We start from the raw sequence: 21,011 nt of genomic DNA, 5'->3' as shown, positions 1-21,011 counted from the left end.
GATTACAGGTGCCTGCCACCATGCCAGGCTAATTTGTGTATTTTTAATAGAGGCAGGGTTTCACCACGTTGGCCAGGCTGGTCCACCCACCTCAGCCTCCCAAAGTGCTGGGATTACAGGCGTGAGCCACCGCGCCCGGCCACAAACATACATTTTCTAATAACTGCATTGAGTATCAGCTTTTAAATTTAAAAGTAATTAAAATGAATGAAATTGAAGATTCAGTTCCTCCGTCAAATTAGCCACTATCAGTAGCCAAATGTAGATAGTGACCTCCTTACTGGAAGCACAACACAGGCCTTGAAATGCACCAACCTCAGCAACATACAACATCTTAAATGTAAAAACAGATTATCGAGTGAAAGAAGTGATACAGAAAATAATATGCATAATATGATTTCATTTATACAATGTTCCAGGAGGCAAGACTAAAGTATGTTGTTTATGACTGACATACAATAGGTAAAACTACATTTTATTTTATTTATTTTTGAGACAGGGTCTGGAGTGGTGCAAGCACGGATCACTGCAGCCTGGACCTCCCATGCTCAAGCGATTCTCGCATCTCAGCCTCTCCAGTAGCTGGGACTTCAAGGTGCAGGCTAACATGCCCAACTAACTTTTAAATCTTTGTAAAGAGGTGGTCCTGCTGTGTTGCTTAGACTGGTCTCGAACTCCTGGGCTCAAGCAATCCTCCTGCCTCAGCCTCACAAACTGCTGGGATTACAAGTGTGAGCCGCTCTGCCCAGCCAGAACTACAGTTTACAAGCAAAAAAAATATTACAAAGGTCAGGATATTGGTTACCTGTAAGGGTAAGAGAGATGGTTGTCATTGGAAAGGGGCACACTGGGGGCTTCTGGAATGCTAACAGCGACCATTCGTAATGATATTACATGTGTATCTGCTTTATAATTATTAAACTGAATATTTGGCCAGGTGCAGTGGCTCATGCCTGTAATCGCAACACTTTGGGAGGCTGAGGCAAGAGGATCACTTGAGCCCTGGAGTTTAAGAACAGTCTGGGCAACAGAGTGAGACCCTGTCTCAGAAAAATTAAATATAAACAACATTTATGTTATGTGCACTTTATGAACATTGTAGTTCTCGAATTTTTTTTTTTTTTTTTTTTTTTTTTTTTTTTTTTTTTTTTGAGATGGAGTCTCGCTCTGTCATCCAGGCTGGAGTGCAGGGCCGCGATCTCGGCTCACTGCAACCTCTGCCTGCCGGGTTCACCCCATTCTCCTGCCTCAGCCTCCCAAGTAGCTGGGACTACAGGCGCCCGCCACCACGCCCAGCTATTTTTTTGTATTTTCAGTAGAGATGGGTTTTCACCGTGGTCTTGATCTCCTGACCTCGTGATCCACCCGCCTCGGCCTCCCAAAGTGCTGGGATCACAGGCATAAGCCACCACCCCCGGCCAAATTTTTTTAATGAGGAAAAAGTCAAACGGCTTCACGTGCAGCCCTGACATAGTTCCTTGTAGTGCTTTCACAATAAGGTTTGGGAAAAGAGAGGAGGAAATGGCAGCTCTGTTGATCTTGGTGCCACCTAGAGTTGGATTCTAACAGGGACTTTGTGATCTAGAGAGGTGGCAAACAGACTATTTGGTGGGATGTGTGGGTAGGGGTGTGTGTGTGTGTGTGCGTGTGTGTGTGTGTGTGTGTGTATGGTGGTGGAGAGAGATAGACACAAAAAGGAAAATGTGACGGAAGGTTTTAGTGAAAGCAGAGCAGATATTACCATCTTGAAATTACCATTACCCAGCTTTTCGCTGGGTGCCGTGGTTCACACCTGTAATCCCAGCACTTTGGGAGGCTAAGGCGTGTGGCCCCCTTGAGGCCAGGAGTTCAAGACTAGCATGGCCAAAATAGCAAAACCCCTGGTGGCACATGCCTGTAATCCCAGCTACTTGGGAAGCTGCTGTGAGGAATCTCTTGAACCTGGGAGGTGGAGGTTGCAGTGAGCCGACATGGCACCACTGCACTCCAGCCTGGGCGACAGAGCCAGACTCGATCTCAAAAAAAGGGAAGGAGCCTGGGGCAACAGTTACCATTCAAGAGGGAGCAGGAAGCCCAGAAAGGAGAAAATCAGCATGGGGGAATCCCAAATTCTTTATATAAACTTAGTTCAAGTTTCTGGCTGACTACTCTACCATACGTACTTGAGGAAACATGAAAGCAGCTTGCAGCTAAAACTTCCAGAACTGAACTAAGATTGGAGTTTTCATCTATTACAGGAAGGAAAGTTTGCAGTTTCAATCAAAATTAACAGCCTGCTAAAATAAAAACAGCAAAACTCTTCAGACCAGTTTAACAGAATCGAGAGTCTCTACAACATAATATTCACAATGTCTAAATACAATCCAAAATTATTCAACAGGAAAATGTGACCTAATCTCAAGAGAAGAGACGCCCAATAGATACCAACCCTCAGATGAGCCAGATGATGGCATTACCAGACAAGGACTTTGGAGCAGTGTCAAACTCTATCTAGTGAGGTAATGGAAAATATGTTTATAATGAAGGCAAAGGTAGAAAATCTCAGGAGAAAAACAATTTTAGAGCTAAAGCTTCTCTTTAACACTAAAACGTATCTAAAATTTTAAAAAATCACTGCATGAAATTAATAGCAGAATGAAGATGACAGAGGAAACAGTCAGTGAAATTGATATGTTGGTAGAAATTTATAACCTGAGTAAGAAGAAGAAAAAATGACTAGAAAAGAATGAACAGAGCCCCAGAGGCCTGTGGGATAATTTCAAAAGATCTAGCATTAAGTATGGACTAATTTTTTTATCTTGCCTAAATTCCTATCTAAGGGGTCTGGGGAGTCATGCCCTACAAATCGTAAATTCTCATCAGATGGGTTTTATTTAACCCTATATATCATGATTTACTTTCCAGTCTGACCGTGTCGTAACATTACAAGACAAAGAAGAAAATCAAAATATTTTACCCCAAAACATGTTACTTTGCCATACTTTGAAATGACCCCTCAAAGCTTTTCTTTGTGGGGGAAATTTTGTACTGTAAAGCATCTCTATTAACATAGCTAAATCTTTTTCTTCTAGAACCTCCCAATCTTAAACAGATTCACTAAGATCTGAATAGGAAACATTTGTCACCTATTGTCTCTAAGGGCAGCTGCTATAAGACTTCAAAAGAACTTTGGTCTCCACAATCTTTATCTTAACCTGAACATTCACTTCCTATCTATCCTAGGTCTTTAGACAAACTCAACCAACTGTCAACCAGAAAACGTTTACATTCACCTATTGCCTGAAAGCCGCCCGACCCCGCTTTGAGTGGTTCCGCCTTTCTGGACCAAACCAATGTATTTCTTAAATGTATGTGATTGATGTCTCATGCCTCTCTAAAATGTATAAAACCAAGCTACTCCCCACCACCTTAGACACATGTTCTCAGGACTTCCTGAGGGCTGTGTCATGGGCCATGGTCACTCATATTTGACTCAGAATAAATCTCTTCAAATATTTTACAGAGTTCGACTCTTTTCATCAACATATGGATACTTGAAGTGAAGAAGCAGAGGAAAGAGAATGAAGTGGGAAAAATATGAAGAAATAATTATAGAAAACTTCCCAAATTTTCTGAAAGGCTTGAATTTATAAATTCAAGGTCAGCAAATCCCATGTAGGATTGATCCAGAGAAACCTATACTTAGGCATATTAAAGTCAAACTGCTGAAAGCAAAAGATAAAGAGAAAATGTTGAGAGCAGGAGAGAAAAGTGACACAATACCTACAGGAAAACAACTATTTGAATAGCTGAAGACTTTCTTTTTTTTTTTTTTTTTTTTTTTTTTTATGAAGGGCCAGATAGATGGATTCAGATTTTCTGATTGGCAATTGGTTGAGTTATTTCCTAAACACCTGGAATCATTAGAAAGGAATGTCTAGGTTACCATAAGGGGTTGTGGAGACCAAGCTGTTATCATACAGATGAAGCCTCCAGGTATCAGGCTTCAGAGAGAGTAGACTGTAAATGTTTCTTACCAGATTTAAAGAGTCTGTTCTATCAGTCTTAAGATCTTTTCGACTTTAATGGTAACAAGGTGTGTCTAACTCCTCCTTCCCATCGTGACCTGAACTAGTTTTTCAGGTTAACTTTAGAATGCCCTTGGCCGAGAGGAGGTGCCCATTCAGATGGTTGAAAGGCTTCAAATTTTATTTTTGGTTTACAGCCCATTCTTCATCAAACCTAAGCATAAAAAAACAGCAGTTTTCCCCTGGGTATTTGTGTAATTTCTGAAGGTTTCAGTGTCATGAAAAACTTTGATTTTAAAAATTAAGTAAATGTGTTATGCTTTATTCTTGTTAATCTGTCTTTTGTTATAAGGGTGCCATCCATGAAACAATGGGTGAGGAAAAGATACTACTTTTTCTCCTCTACAATGCCACACTCTCTTCAAAGCTCATGCTTTTTTGTTCCCCTCCATCGTTTCACAATGAAATCACAGGCTGGCATGGCTGGGTTTTGGGGTTAAAAAGTAGTCTGGGGCCAAATTGTCAAGACTTGCATGCCATGCAGAGGAGTCTGCATTTTATTTTTTATGAAATAGGGAGTTATTGGCCAGGCATGGTGGCTCACACCTGTAATTCCAGTACTTTGGGAGGCTGAGGTGGGCAGATGGCTCGAGCCCAGGAGTTTGAGACCAGTCTGGGCAACATGACAAAACCCTCTGTCTATAAAAAATACAAAAATCAGCTGGGTATGGTGTCGCATGACTGTAGTCCCAACTACTCAGGAAGTTGAGGTGGGAGGACCACTCCGGCCCAGGAGGTTGAGGCTCCAGTGAGCTGTGATGGCGCCACTGTACTCCAGCCTAGGCTACAAGCAAGGCCCTGCCACAAAACATAAAAATAATAAATAAATAAATAGTTATTGAAGGAGATCTCTGCAGTCAGAAAAATCTGGGCACAAATTGTAGGGGAGGAAAAGTAGTATCTTTTTCTCACCCATTGTGAGTTTCATGGCTGAGGCCCCTATAACAAGACAGATTAACAAGAGAAAGCATACAAATTTATTTATGGTAAGTTTTACATAAAACAGGAGACTTCGGAAATGAAAATCCAAATACTAAAGAAAAACTACTTTTATGTACAGTCATGCAGAAGTATGATTAGAAGACAAAAGGGTATAATCTAATGGTAATAAACTGAGGGAGGGGAAGACTTATCAAGGCCTGCTTGCTCACATTCTTCTTGGCCTCCAGGGTTGGGGAGGACCTCTCTGGAATGAAGATCTTATGACCTATTTTCAGAGGAGGTAGGTCAGAATTCTTTTACGGCCTGCTTCAAGGGAGAAAGGTGGGAGGACGTAAGAGAGTGACCTCCCTGTTTCTATAGTTTTCTCAGTTTCTTTCAGCTTAAAATACTCAGTAGGCCAAGGTGCCACATTTTGGGGTAGCATGCTCCATATCCCATCAAGATCATGCTCCAGTAATCAACTTCTGTATAGAAAAATCACCTCAGAACTTTAAGCTTAAAATAAGAACTGTTTCTTATCTCTCATAATTTTTGTGGGTTAGGAATTCAGGAAAGGGTTGGCTGGGAGGTTCTGGTGTGGGGTCTCTCAGGTAGTTACAGTCAGATATTAATTCTCTCTCTCTCCACAAGGTCTCTCCAACATGGCAGTCTCAGGGTAGCTACACTTCAAAGGCTTCCTGAGCGAGTATTTCAAAAAGAATAGCAAGCATCTGTGCAACATTTTCTAATCTAGCATTGAGAGTCATTCTGATCCATCTATTGATAATGTTGCAAAGATCCAAGAACAGAGGACATACTTTCCACCACTTAATGGTACAAATATCATAGAATTGTGGACATGTTTAAAACCACCACTTAACTCATCTATAGAATATAAAGAATAACAACAGCCAGGCACAGTGGCTCACGCTTGTAATCCCAGCACTTTGGCAGGCCGAGGCGGGCAGATCACGAGGTCAGGAGACCAAGACCATCCTGGCTAACAGTGAAACTCCGTCTCTACTAAAAATACAAAAAAAGTAACTGGGCATGGTGGCGGCCACCTGTAGTCCCAGCTACTTGGTAGGCTGAGGCAGGAGAATGGCATGAATCCAGGAGGCGGAGCTTGCAGTGAGCTGAGATCGGAGACTCCGTCTCAAAAAAAAAAAAAAAGAAAAAAAGAATAATAACAATATCTATCTTGAGCGGGTTGATCTGAGACTAAAATAAGATAAGGTATACCTCATTTCCCCGTTTCCCTTCTGGAGCTTCCTGAGATCACCTCTCAGTAAACTATTTGCACTCAGCCAGGCGCAGTGGCTCACACCTGTAATCCCAGCACTTTGGGAGGCTGAGGCGGGCAGATCACCTGAGGCTGGGAGTTCAAGACCAGCCTGGTCAATATGGTGAAACTCCGTCTCTACTAAAAATACAAAAATTAGCCAGGCATGGTTGCGCATGCCTATAATCCCAGCTACTCAGAAGGCACAATAATTGCTTGAACCTAGGAGACGGAGGTTACAGTGAACTGAGATCACACCACTGTACTGCAGCCTAGGTAACAGAGTGAGACTCTGTCTCAAAAAAAAAAAAGAAAAAAAATATTTGCACTCAAACCCTTATCTCAGGTTCTGCTTCTGGAGGAGCCCAACCTAAGAAAGGTGTGAAAGAAAGAAAAGTCACCTCCTAGGTTGTTGGCCTGACCAGCTAAGCTTCCTCATTTTAGCTTAAACAGCCACATTTATGGAGTATCTGCCAAGTACCATGTTACATATTTTAGGCCAATTCCTAATCATAGCCACATTGTGTAGTGTATAGCATCATCCTCATATCTCCAATAAGAAAACAGCCTTGAAGCCGGGCGCGGTGGCTCACGCCTGTAATCCCAGCACTTTTGGAGGCCGAGGCGAGCGGATCACGAGGTCAAGAGATTGAGACCATCCTGGTTAACACGGTGAAACCCTGTCTCTACTAAAAATATAAAAATATTAGCTGGGCGTGGTGGCGGGCGCCTGTCGTCCCAGCTACTCTGGAGGCTGAGGCAGGAGAATGGCGTGAACCCGGGAGGTGGAGCTTGCAGTGAGCTGAGATGGCACACACTGCACTCCAGCCTCGGTAAACAGAGCAAGACTCCGTCTCAAAAAAAAGAAGAGGGGAGGGGAGGAGGGGGGAAGGGGAGGAGGGGAGAGAGAGGGAAGGGAGGGGAAGGAGAGGGGTGAGGGGAGGGGAGGAGAGGGGAGGGGAGAGGAGGGGAGGGGAGGGGAGGGGAGGAGAGGGGAAGGGGAGAGGAGGGGAGGGGAGGGGAGGAGAGGGGAAGGGAGAGGAGGGAAGGGAGAGGAGGGGAGGGGAGGGGAGGGGAGGGGAGGGGAGGGAAAGGGAGAGGAGGGGAGGGGAGGGGAAGGGAAGGGAGAGGAGGGGAGGGGAGGAGAGGGGAAGGGAGAGGAGGGGAGGGGAGGGGAAGGGAGGGGAGGGGAGGGGAGGGGAGGGGAGGGGAGGGGAACCTTGGAAAAGTCAACCAGCTGTCCAGAATTAGAATTAGACAACCAGTAAGTGGTGGAGCTGCTTTGTAAACAGCAGATGAAGGAGGTCCACATTGCTTTTTGGCGTGGCTGCCCAAAATGTGGGGTTATGACAACTTCTATTTCCATGTGCCCCCCCTCCAACTGGAAAGTTCCTATTTCCTCATAGGGGAATTTTTTTTTTTTAGATGGCGTCTCACTGTTGCCCAGGCTGGAGTACAGTGGCACCATCTCGGCTCACTGCAACCTCCGCCTCCGAGGTTCAAGCAATTCTCCTGCCTCAGCCTCCCGAGTAGCTGGGATTACAGGCGCCCGCCACCACACCCAGCTAACTTTTGTATTTTTAGTAGGGAAGGGGTTTCACCATGTTGGCCAGGCTGGTCTTGAACTCCTGACCTCAGGTGATCCACTCGCCTCGGCCTCCCACAGTGCTAGGATTACAGGCGTGAGTCACCACGCCTGGCCACAGTGGGGATTCTTAATGGTACTATCATTCACTTTGTCACTGATGGAGAGCGTGGAAAAGACGGAGAAAGAAAAAGAGCAAAAGTATAGAGGGTAAGAGAGAAAGTTTACAATGTGCCAGATACTGTTCAATTCTTTAATCTTACCAACAAGGCTTGAGGGACACATTAGCTAATATCAGAACGGGAAAGGCCGCGTTCTACAGAACAGTAAAGAGAAAATCCAGCCACCTGATACCCAGTTTGTCTGGGTCACGCCCCGCCTCGCTGTGACTCAGACTGTCTCTATGTTTTCCATTTCTTTTCTTTCTTTTTTCTAATTTGTTTGTTTGTTTGTTTGTTTTAACAAAACAATTCTATGTCCTAGTTTCTGAGCATATCCTGGCTGGTCCCTGCAGGGAAATTAAGCCTGCTTAAGGGGTTGGAGCAATCAAAAAGCAGCTGCAGGACAGAAAGTGAGGGTGTGAGCTGTCAGTGGTTCTCTCCTGTTTTCAGAAGCACTGACAGGATTTTGACAAGACAAACGGGTGGTTAGAGTGTCTGCGGCGATGGGGCTAGAAAGCAGCCTGTGTGTCTGCAACATGAGAGGGAGGTTTCATGGCTGGAGGACTGTGTGTATATGTGACCCTGGGGTAATTCTTCATCATTAATCATGTAGCAGTGTCAAAAATGTACATGTTACAACTTGGACACGCAGAAAAGAGTTGCTGTCTATTTTCAGTAACAGAGCTCACACTGGAGCACCCACTCTCACCAGTGGTGGAAGAAACACTTAAACAAGGGTAATTAAGGAAAATGGGCTCCTCTGAAATGAAGCAGTTTCACTTCAGGTAAATATTCATGGCCAATGTGAAGTTCAAACTCCTTGTCAGGACTATTTCTTACCTCCCAAGGTGGCTTCAGGATACAGGGCCTCATGACGCTGGTTGCGGGTGCAGCATGGTTCTCATTCTACTGACTCCAGCTGACGTGTTGACATATGGCTCATCTCACCTTGCCCTGGGACCCTCCTGATGCTCCAGTGTTACAGCTGGCGGACCTTGTGGTGTGTTCTTGGTGAGGCCAGAACCCACAGCCACTTGCTGCCTGGGCCCCACCCAGTTCTCACTGATCTGAGCCTTAGCATGTCCTCTATCCTTTTTACACTGAAAAGTTGGCAGCCTCTGCTATGTGGGTATCCGGAACCTCACCAAAATATCCAAAAAGTCATTCCTATTCTCCATCTCAGATACTGCAAGTAGTCAAGACTCACTCCATCAACATCCCCAAGAAGAACTGAAGGCTCCTGTTACATCATGGCACCTCTTCCTCTGATTCCCAGCTTCCACGGAGTTCTCCATTTCTTCACATGCTGCTTCACCCTACAAGAGACAGGGCCCTCACTTCTTCATTCCCCCAAAACAACCATGCTGTAAGGCTATTGGATGTAACGTGTTTACTGGAGATTTGCACATTAAGATAGGTATTGAATATAGCACAGAATAATTCAGGCGAGAACTTGAAATTGGATACCAGCCATAAAAATCCCTGCCTTAAAAAACCACTGGCCATTCCCTGACAGAATAAATTAATCTCTCCCTGGCCTGATTTTATCCTCTGGGATCTGGCCCACTGTGTTCTAGAGCCCTGCACATCTCCCCTCTTCTCCCTCGCCACCCCATATCCTTGCCCCACCTCTCACACTGACCATGAGTGACTTCCAAACCTGTTTCTTACACAGAAAGAGCCCTCTCTAGGCAACATGAGGTAGGGGCGGGAGGGAATGGAGGGATTTCCCTTTTTATAATCACACATGCCCATTAAGGTATTTTCCAACTAATCCTAAGAGTAATTCCCTCCCTAAGAAGAATTTTGCCCTCATTTTAGATCAGCCAGCTCAATGGTAGGCAACTTTACTAAAACAGTTGTGTAATGCCTCCAAACATTTTTGTAATGGGGTATTTTTTTGAATCCTCACGTGAAGCAGTAGGTAATATTATTATACCCATTTCACAAAGAAACTGAGGCTTAGCAAAGTTAGGAAGCATGGCCACTGAGTGAATCAACGGCCAAGCAAGAACTCAGACCCAGGTCTGCTTACTCTAAATGTCCATGCTCTCCGCCACTGCCCATCAGGGGAGAAAGAGATATGTGTCTGCAGCTGAGAGGCAAACCCCATGTTCAGAACCAATTTCCATGTGGCAGGAAAGGCCAGTGTACTGCAGGAGCCTCTGTGGAGGGGACAGAGCAGGAGACAGGGGCCCTCGACGCTGGGGGAGCTTGTTCCCAAGGTCCCTACTAGTCCAACACACCATCTTCATGAAGCAGCCTCTAGGATTCACTCCTTCCCAACACAGCTTGTTCCCTGACAAGAAAGTCCCCACTGCAAACACCAATGCCGTCTGCCCTGGAAACAGCCCCCTTGGGGCTGACCACACTGTCTCTAGACCTCAGAGCTACAGGGAGGCAGCTGCAAACTTGAGGCTCTCCCAGACCATTCTGATCAACGTGCATCCCTGGCAAGGAGGCACTGTGCCTGTCTACCTCTACTTGGCAAGGGGCCAAGCCTAGAGAGGGCCATCAGTGTTTGTTGAACTGAGTCCAATTCCAACCACTACTGTTTCCTCCTTCCTTTGTGATAAAGGGCTCCAGTAGGCTGAGCTGATATCAGTGACTGTGAGCACAACTACTTCCATTTACTGAGCACCTAGTATGTGCCAGGCATCACATGCAATGACCTTATCTGGTCTTTACCAGTCACGTGGGTTCAGTAGAAGGTCCGTTTTACAGATGAGGAAACAGTCCAGCAAGAGCACGACAGTTTCTTGAGCTTTTACAGCACAAGCAGCAGAGGCTGGAATTTGAACCAAAGTTTGTACAACTCCAAAGACTATGGTGTTTCCACTACGAAATACCTTCCATCGGAGGAGATAATATCTAACACTCCTTCCCCAGAGATGATGAAATATCACTCTTCTTCTTCTGGGGGAAGGCACGTATGGTTGTTTTTGGTGTCAAAATATGATTCTAAAAGCACACTTCCCTGATGCGGTAAAGGGTGGGGTGAGGGGTTGGGTGAGGGGGCTAGGGTAGAAACGAGCCACTGGGTGAGTCATGCACCTCAACCTCCGCTGAGAGAACCTGAATCTCTCACTGCCCTGAGGGGGTAAAAGAAGCTCTAAGACTGGGGCTGAAGCTCCATGGGAATTCTCCCTCCAATACCTGGGTGCCCCCTACCACATGACTTCTTAGAAATAGATCAAATATGCACATGATACCAAATTCTAAAGATACAAAGTGGTCTACAAGGAAAAGGAGGTCTCCCTCCCATCACTGTCCTCCAGGTCTCCAAGCCTCGCTCCCATTGCCCTTCCTAACAGGAAGGGAATTGTTGCCAATTTCTTATGCAGCCTCCAAAAGCATTTACAAACATAGATGAGTCTCTCTCTTCCTTTTAAACACACATACATTGTAGCATACTATGTAAGCCATTCTATCCTCCTTGTTTCTTTCACTTAGTGTGTCTTAGGGGTTATTCATTTCTGTAAGTATGAAGACTGCCCCCTTGTTTTTTTTGAGACTGAGTCTCACTCTGTCACCCAGGCTGAAGTGCAACGGTGCCAGTATCGGCTCACTGCAACCTCCACCTCCTGGGTTCATGCGATTCTCCTGCCTCAGCCTCCTAAATAGCTGGGATTACAGGCACGTGCCACCACACCCAACTAATTTTTGTATTGTTAGTAGAGATGGGGTTTCACCATGTTGGCCAGGATGGTCTCAATCTCCTGACCTTGTGATCTGCCCGCCTCGGCCTCCCAAAGTGCTGGGATTACAGGCGTGAGCCACTGTGCCTGGATTCTTTAATCTTAGTAGCAGCCTGGCATTCTGTTATATGGAAGTGCCAGAATTATTTTATTAGTCCTTTATTGATGAACTTCAATCTTCACAATTACAAACCATGAATATTTTGTATAGATCAAATTGTACATATGTGACTACATCTGTAAGATAAATTCCTAGAAGTAGGAATACTAGTGCTTATTAAATACAGTATGTACTTTTAAATTTTTTCACACTTTATAGAGGATGTAGCAATATATAGCCCATTAATAATAAAAGGCACGGCCGGGCACAGTGGCTCATGCCTGTAATCCTAGCACTTTAGGAGGCCAAGGTAGGCAAATCACCTGAGGTCAAGAGTTCAAGACCAGCCTGGCCAACATGGCGAAACCCCATCTCTACTGAAAATACAAAAAATTAGCCGGTGTAGTGGCACACGCCTGTAATCCCAGATAGTTGGGAGGCTGAGGTAGGAGAATCGCTTGAACTCAGTAGGTGGAGGTTGCAGTGAGCTGAGATCGAGCCATTGCACTCCAGACTGGGCAATAAGAGTGAAACTCTGTCTCAAAATAATAATAATAATAATATAAAATAATATTGATAATAATAATAAAAGGCAGTCAAAGGAGTCTTTTTTTTTTTTTTTTTTTGAGATGGAGTCTTGCTCTGTTGCCCAGGCTGGAGTGCAATGGCACCATCTTGGCTCATTGCAACCTCCGCCTCCTGGGTTCAAGTGATTCTCTTGCCTCGGCCTCCTGAGTAGTTGGGATTATAGGCACGCACCACCATGCCCGGCTAATTTTTTGTATTTTTAGTAGAGACGGGTTTCGCCATGTTGGCCAAGGCTGGTCTGGAACCCCTGGCCTCAAATGATCTGCCCGCCTCGGCCTCTCAAAGTGCTGGGATTACATGTGTTAGCCACCGCGCCCCACTGGGAGTGCTTTTTAGATGAGGAAAAAGCTGGAAGAGACTAACTGAGAAGTAGACAGGCCCATGCCTGGCCCAGAAACTCATCCTAGGACAAATGAAGAAGATGAGCCGGCACCACCAACAGCCTGTTCCCTACAGGCAAGCCACCCATTTCACAGATGAGAAAACTGGGGCTCAGGGAGCCGACTTGCCTCACTCAGGGTTGTGGCCTGGAACGCTGTAGGTTCAGGGATAATTCCTCTAAACAGTGTATGCTTCACCGTCTGACCTCAGGCTGTAGTCTCCTGTGTTGGCTTGGCTACAAGTTGGAGAACCCAGCTCCTTCCTATCGTGAGCTGAAAGTAGTTGGGCCTGCCACATGGTTCAGAACTTCCCCTGGTTATTTCATTCCCACATACGAGAAAACAGCCCCAGTCCCACACATACACACTCACACAGCTACTATTTCCAGCCTCCTTGGGGCCCACAGGATCTTAAGCGTCCACTTCTCTGACGCGGGTAGCAGTGATGACCCTGGACATTCATCAACCAGCCTAAGGAACTGAAATGCAACAGTCCCCTGCACAGTTACCACCAGATAGTGGTCAGTGAGCGCGTGAAAGAAGTCAAAGGAGCATCTTAGCCACAGTGCTATCAGCCACTCAGGAAACAGAAGTAACCGTGGTGAAATAATTATTTTTCTTTGTATTGGAAAATGCCTTCACGTCCATTAACTCCTTTTGCCTCCACAGTTCTCTGAATTAGACAAAAAAGGGATTCTTATATTCATTCTTCTTGTTGAGCAGATAAGGAAAATGAAGTATGCCTTTTCCAGAGAAGCAGAGACCGGAGGCCAACACAGGTTTTCTGGTGCTTAATCCTGGTCCTGTGTTCTGCCCCATGTTGAGCAATCTCCTGGCAGTATGAGATGTTTGTAAAAACCAGCTCTGATCTGTCCACATCCAGAATTAGTCACCATGTGCCTAGCAATGTTGTTTTGAACCCCCCAGTATATGGATGTATATGCATTCCTTTCTCTGTATCTTTCAGCTTCATAGCCGCATCCTTTGTGAGGATACTCTTGGGATGTTTCTGAGCGGTGTCTTTTTACTGTATCTAAGTGCCTGGCATGGCCTATGGAACACGATGGGTACTCAATAAAGGTGTGTTGCTTGATTGGCTGAGAGAATGGATGATATATGGATGAGAGGATGAACGAATAGGCAAACAGATGAATGGATGGATGAGTGGGTGGGTGGGTGACTGGTGCGTTGAGTATTGGTTCACTTGTTTACTTGTTTTTATTTTTCTACTAGCATCCATTCCCCCTTCAAAATCACCTTGACATCTTTTTATGCAATTACTTCTTCCTTCCAGGGTATACAGTCTCAGTGGTACGACATATCAAGGATGCTAACTTCTCCTAGCCAAGAAGCAAGCAAATGACACAAGCTTAGCTGGTCATACTCCCTCTCCTAGAACTGTGAATCCTGAGTAGAGTGAGATGAGGATAGGAAAATTAGCCAGAATACATTTATATCAACAGTGGCACTCTGATGGCACTGCCAAGTAGTTCCCGCTGTCCACACATCCAGAGTGTTTCTGGTTTCTCACTTGTCATTCTTCCAAGCCAAGTTCTCCAATGTCCTACCCATTCTATGAGCTACTCAACATTACTCCCAATACATTACCTTCCTGATTAAGTTAGTGTGATATAATTATGTGTGTATATAATTACATGTACATAAGTTTTCATCCACAGTTCCTGGCTTATAACTCCCATAGCCCTTTTACAGTCTTCTGTTAGAATGTTGGGACACTTTAGAAGCAGGCCTCAGGAAGCAGAATTTCTCTCTCTCTGACCTCTCCTGCCTCCGTTTCGTCTGCCCAAGGCAGGTCTGTAATCTAATTGTGGGTCATAAGACCCTCATTCCAGAGAGGGCTCTGCCCCATACCCCAGAGGAAGGAATGCCTCATAGAGAGGCTGAAAAGAATCTGAGCAGACAGGCCCTGCTGGATTCCCCCCTCGGTCTATTGGTATTAAATCATACCCTTTTTGCCCAGTCACATTTCAACATGGTTGTCCACGCTTTAGTCATGCTTATCCAATGAAGTGTATAAAAGGCCCAAGAAAACAAGATTCAGAGAGCTTCTGGATAGCTGATCGCATGGAGGCTGACAGGACGGAGGAGAACTCATCCAGGCACTGGGCGAGTGGTGCCCAAGCTCCTCTAGATCTTGCCTTGTGTATCTTTCCATCTGGCTATTTATTTGCATCCTTTTTAAATGTAAGTAAGTACTTCCACGAGTTCCGTGAGCTCCTCCAGCAAATTAATCAAACCCGAAGAGGGTGGGTCATGGTAGCCCCAACTTGAAACCAGCTGGTCAGACATTCTGGAAGCCCAGACTCATGACTGGTGGGAAGGAGGGAGCAGTTCTGTGGAACTGATTCCTCAACCTGTGGTTTCTGAGGCAATTTCCAGGTAGATGGTATCACAACTGAATTAACTGGTGGACAACTGGCTGTGTCCACTGCAGAACTGATTGATTACTTAGTGTGTGGAAAGAAGCCCCTACATATTTAGTCACAGAAGTCTTCTGTGTTGTTATGGTGTAAGAGAACAGGAAAAATGCATGTCGAGTGTTTTTTTCCACACTCCCAGTCCACAAAAGTTTTCTCCACTTATGAACAAATAATTTTTTTTTCCCCTGAGACAGGGTCTCGCTTTGTCATCAAGGCTGGGGTGCAGCGGTGTGATCATGGCTCACTGCAGCTGCAACCTCCCGGGTCCAAGTGATCCTTCTACCTCAGCCTCCCAAGTGGGACCACAGGTGTGTGCCATCATGCCCCGCTAATTTTTAAATGTTTTGTAGAGAAAGGGTCTCCCTATGTTGCCCAGGCCAGTTTTGAACTTCTGGGCTGAAGCGATCCTCTCACCTCAGCCTCCTAAAGTGCTGGGATAACAGGCATGAGTCACTGTGCCCCGCCGTGAACACAAAGAATTTTAACAGATACAAGATGTAGATGTGAAGGAACAGATGAATGAATAGACGCATGCTGGACAGGAAGGAGTGAAGGGATGAGTGGATAGGTAGGAATGAGTGGCTAAGTGGAGGAGGGCAGTGCTGCTCACAGAAGTTCATGAGCTAAGTGGTAAAGTGAGTCCCAGGCCTTTGATGGATAAGAGGGAAAGAGGGGATGTTACTCCCTCAGCCTTACCCATAGGAGGAGTAATGTGAACTGATTTTAGGGGCAAACAGGAATCTTACCCCCAAATCTCACTCTAGTGTACTAGAAATCCTTCACTTCTGTATCTTTTAACTAAGAAGGAAATAAATAACACTGTCAGACCCTCATTTCACAGATAAGGAAACTTAGGCCTACAAAGGGCAAGTGCTTTGCCAAAATGTAACAAGTGGGTTTGGAGCTGCAATGGGACTAGAGCTTAGGTCTCTTAATTCCCATTCCTTGCTTTTTTCACCACCCAAAGCTGACACTGGAATGACTATGGTGCAAAATTTCCAAACCCTAATTTGAGGAAATTCCCCAAGGGGACTTTTTCATGCAAGCTGGAGAGCTTCAAAAATGTACTGAATGCCTAGGAAGGTTCTAAGGGCCCTAATACTCTAACCTAACACTAGAAAGCAGGAGAAGCAGCATAGTGAGGAAGCAGGGGACTGGGTCCCCCGTCCCTGAGAATGGAAGTAATAGGCAAGAAGCCAAGGGGCTTCCCAGGACCAGCTAAAAAAGGGCAGCATCCAGACTACAACTAGAGTCCTGTAAGATTCTGAAACTTTGTTACTTCCTTTCTAAGGCTTCCTTCCTAAGCCTGTCTGTGAAACTCTTTGAAACGGGTATGTGTACTAGCCTGCAAAGACAGCCAGGAAGGGAGAAGGAAGGATCACGTCCCCTTCCGTGGCCAGGCTCTGAGAGACAGAAATCCAGTGAAGGACAGAGCATGGGGCTGAGTGTCTGTAGCCCACTGCACTGAGGGCAGGAGAGCTCAGGGCGGGTCTGAGTCATCACCATTTTCTGTGTGTTTCTTCCTAATAAGTGAAATAATGTGTAGTGTTTAGCATGGTGCCTGACAGCTCACAGAAAATCCCCAACTTCCCCTCCCCCACCGCCATGTCTCCTAACTCTCAGGTGAGATGAACATCTCTACTGGGAGGGGAAGCCACTGAGGGAAGAAATGCTGGCACCTCGACAATTGGGGAAAGAAAGGGAAGGAACGGTCTTCCAAGTATCTACTTTGTGCCAGAAATGGTGTTGGGCAATTTATTGATTGCTTCATTTAATCCTTTGAAATATCCTAGGAGTTAGGTATTCTCAGCCCCATTTCTAGAAAGGAAACCAAGGTGAAAAATAGTTAATATATTTGTTCAAAAACATATGAAAAAGTGCCAGGAATGGTGGCTCACTCCTATAATCCTAGCACTTTGGGAGGCCAAGGCGGGCGGATCACTTGAGTTCAGGAGTTTGAGACCAGCCTGGCCAAGAAGGTGAAATGCTGTCTCTACTAAAAATACAAAAATTAGCCAGAAATCACTTGAACCTGGGAGGCGGAGGTTGTAGTGAGCCAAGATCGTGCCACTGTACTCCAGCCTGGGCAACAGAGTGAGATGCCATCTCAAAAAAAAAAAAAAAAAAAAAAAAAAAGACATACAGAAAGGGTTGGATGTGGTGCTCACACCTGTAATCCCAGAACTTTGGGAGGCCAAGGCGACTGGATCACTTGAGGCTAGGAGTTTGAGACCCACCTAGGCAACACAGTGAGATCCCCTCTTTAGGGAAAAAAAAAAAAAATCTGCCACAAAAGCCACATTCAATAGAAAACATTTTCTTAAAAAAAATAGCTAGGCATGGTGGCATGCACCTGCAGTCCCAGCTACTCAGGAGGTCGAGGCAGGATGATTGCTTGAGCACAAGAGTTTGAGGTTACAGTAAGCAAAGATCGGCTACTGCATTCCAGCCTGGGCAACACCTCTAAAGAAAAATCAAACAAAAAACGACATACAGAAAGTATGCGCTGTCTGATTTCAACCCCAAGTTTGTCCTGCTTTACCAGGCTCTCTCCTGGGGGCTGGAGGCAGTGGGGCCGAGGGCAGGGGTGATGGGGTTTGCAGGGGACAGCAGTGCTCCAGCAATAAGAGTTCTTGAAGAGTACTTCATGAGAGGGTATATACCAAGAGAGGAGAAGCCACCAGCCACCAACATGCAGAGGAAAACAACAACAAAAACAGACCCCAAGGTATCAGCAGGAGGACAGTCTGAAGTCATCTGGCACCCAGCCATTTGGAAGAACTGATGCTTCTCCATGGGCCTTGTTCCTACGGCCACCCCACCCCCAAGATATCTTGTGACAGGCTCCTCCAGTAACCAGAGGCAGGTGAGCCCTGCTCTGATCAACAAACACGCTGTATGTGGTCTCCAGCTGCAATAAACAAGTGGCTGTGCACAGCCAATGTCCTGTGTGGTGAAGGTGAGAAGAGTGAGGGGAGCCAAGCTGCAACCCTCAGCCTGAATGTGGTTGGAATTATGAAAGCAGTTGTCAAAGTTAGTACCCTGACATACTGCAATGCGCATTAAAGTGCACAGTGTAAGGGGACAGAAGGGGGGGAGAGGGGGAGGGGAGGGGGAGGGGAGGAGAGGAGCAGAACAGAATAACACAGAAAGAACAAACCAGAGCTGGACCAAAAATCAAGGCCAGGATGTTGTAGAGTCTTGGGTTCAAATTCTGCCTCCTCCTGGGAAGTCCCCTGAGCCTGCTACAGAGTCTTGGCTTGCACCCTATTGCCTCTGGCAGATCCTCCACCCAGTGCCAATGGAGCACCTATCCCACGCAAGGTCCTTCAGAAACAAAGAGTGAGATCGCTTCCAGTCTCAGGTGGGGAATATTTAGACTTGTAAACAGGGGCAAAGAAGGAGAGAAACAACCAGGAAGTAACTCTTCAATTTGCAGATGGGGAAAATTAAGGTCCATTAGGAGGAAATGACTTTGCCTCAGGCTTCTCTTGGGGTCCCAGATTTCTAGAGGAAGAGGGGAATTTCCCTGCTTTAGGCATGTTTTTAAGAGCAGCAGAACAGCCAGAGCTGCTGCCAACAGTCCAAGGTCAGGAGGGGAACTCCATGTCGGATAAAAGCTTTGGAATCCAGATGGAGTAAGGTTTCATTTTCTCTGCCTGCGTTTGGTTTCCTAACAGCACAATGTGAGACTTGGCTAGCAGCCAGCTTAGCTTTGGAAAAGAGTGAGTGATGGGAGAGAAAAAAATAAAAATAAAGACTGTGCCAGGAAGGGAAGGGAGGGGAGGAGAGGGGTTACACTAGGCTGGAGGGGATATGGGCATGGCTTTAGAGGATTATGCTAGGAAAAGGGGTGCCAGAGGCATGAAAGCTGATAGGAACAAGCCCTGTGGATCAAGAGGCCCATCAGTGAGCCTACAGGGTCTATGAACTACTTACATGCAAAACTGCATGTGTCTGTCTGTGTAGGTCTTTACAGATTGGTGGAAGTGTTCACAGCTTTCATGAGTTTTTTTTTTTTTAAGAAAGGCACACTGCCACATGCAACACCTCATTTGGATGTGTCTGGAGTCTTGGAAGTTTGACTATCCTACATTCTCCTACAAATGGACCTTGAGAGCTTGTTTGGAGGTTCTAGCAGGGGAGCGCATCTACTTGTATACCCTTGACCAAAGAACAATGCTCCCCTATTTGGGAAGGTTGTCCTCTTCTGAAACGGCCTTTGCAGAAATCATAGCAATGAGAAAATTATGACAGTGAAAGAAATCTGACCTAATTGACTCCCTCTTGCTTCTAACCTCCCAGCTGCCCTTGTTCATTCCTGGGCATAGGGAGCACTAACTTTGCGAGGAATTTAGTTTATAGTTTAACTTTGAAACAAAGTCGATAACAGCCCCTCCCTGAGACAAACCCACTCCTTGCTTGGGGACCAGAAAGCCTTTGTAAAACTAACGCATTGGCCACAAGATGAGAAATTACAGCTCGGAAGTCATGCAGCCAGAGGCCTTGAGATCACTAACCTCCCCAGTTGCTCCTGTAGCGAATATTATTATTGTAAAGCCTAAGATTGGTGTTTGAGGTATTTTTCAGACCCTGCCTTCTGATGGATCAACTGGCACCACCCAGACCAGTAAACTGGCTCATCTGGTCTTCTGACCCCCATCCAGGAACCGACTCAGTACAAGAGGACAGCTTCAGCTCCTTATAATTTCATCCCTGACCCAACCAATCAGCATTCCCGCTTCCCTCGCCCCCTGCCCGACAAACTACCTTTAAAAAACCCAAGCCTCCAAATCTTCAGGGAGGCTGATCTGAGTCATAATAAAAACCCTGTCTCCTGTTTAGCTGGCTCTATTTGTATCAAACTCTTTCTCTATTGCAATTCCTGTGTCTTGATAAACTTGCTCTATCTGGGCAGCAGGCAAGAAGAACCCATTGGGTGATTAAATCAAGTGCGCAGCTTCAGGAGGGACACACATGGAACGGTAGAGAGAGAAGGGGACACGGGCCTAGCCAGCTAGATCAGCCAAATTGAGACTGACTAGGAGTGGGACTTGGCTGCAGCTCACCAGCACTAGAGCTTTCTTTCATGCATTCCCACTGGCCACAAACTGCACACCACTATCTCACTGACACCATGTTTAACCATGTCTTTTACTTCATAAATTCCAGGAACTGGCCTTAGGAAATCCAAGTATCAAACCAAGGTTGTGGAATATTCCCCCTCGGAAGGAATGCTGAACAACTGATTTACAGACTTGTTGCCCCAGCCAGACTACCAGTTAGCCCATTCCTCAAGATAACCATTACAACCAGATAATGCTAACCTGCATACCCTACCACTCACATGTTTTACCCAGCCCAGCCTGTGTACCCTACCCCTGATGTCAATTCTCGCGCTTTGCCTAATTAAAATGCCTTACCAGCTATTTGCACAGAGTCAGTCAGGGAATTCTGTCTTGTGCTGTCTCCCTTATGTCCAGGCAAAAGCTCCAATGAAGTCTTGTCTGGGAAAACTCTTTCGGCCTCATGTCAATTTCTATTGCATTGAGAACCCAAGAAACTATGGTCGGTAACAGAACCAACCCTGGTGATCAATAGGGTGACAGATGTTGCAACCAGATCACCCTCACATCCTCATCAGGTTCCTTTTTTTTTTTTTTTTGTTTAAAGACAGAGTGTCGCTCTGTGGCCCAGGCTAGAGTGCAATGGCGCAACCTCTGCTCACTGCAACCTCTGCCTCCCAGGTTAAAGCCATTCTCCTGCCTCAGCCTCCCAAGTAGCCGGG

General features: G+C 45.8%; 2 long non-coding RNA genes across 8 annotated transcripts in view; one reads left to right on the top strand and one right to left on the bottom strand.

The window, feature by feature from the left end:
* Positions 1-21,011, bottom strand: part of LOC105485121 (uncharacterized) — a 71,804-nt gene that overhangs the window by 23,616 nt on the left and 27,177 nt on the right. For 6 of the 7 annotated variants that reach the window (XR_011615628.1, XR_989355.3, XR_989356.2 and 3 more), the window contains one exon: positions 8,857-9,332. The exons of the other annotated variant lie outside the window; for it this stretch is intronic. This is a non-coding gene — a long non-coding RNA (uncharacterized lncRNA). The remainder of the gene's footprint in view (positions 1-8,856; positions 9,333-21,011) is intronic. 7 annotated transcript variants of the gene reach the window in all.
* LOC105485114 (uncharacterized) lies at positions 500-3,646 on the top strand. Its single transcript, XR_989350.2, has 3 exons — positions 500-595; positions 2,381-2,498; positions 3,223-3,646. It is a non-coding gene; the product is annotated as an uncharacterized lncRNA (long non-coding RNA).

The sequence above is a fragment of the Macaca nemestrina genome, chromosome 17 (assembly GCF_043159975.1).
Source record: "Macaca nemestrina isolate mMacNem1 chromosome 17, mMacNem.hap1, whole genome shotgun sequence".
NCBI lineage: Eukaryota > Metazoa > Chordata > Mammalia > Primates > Cercopithecidae > Macaca > Macaca nemestrina.
This window is presented reverse-complemented; position numbering and strand designations above follow the sequence as displayed.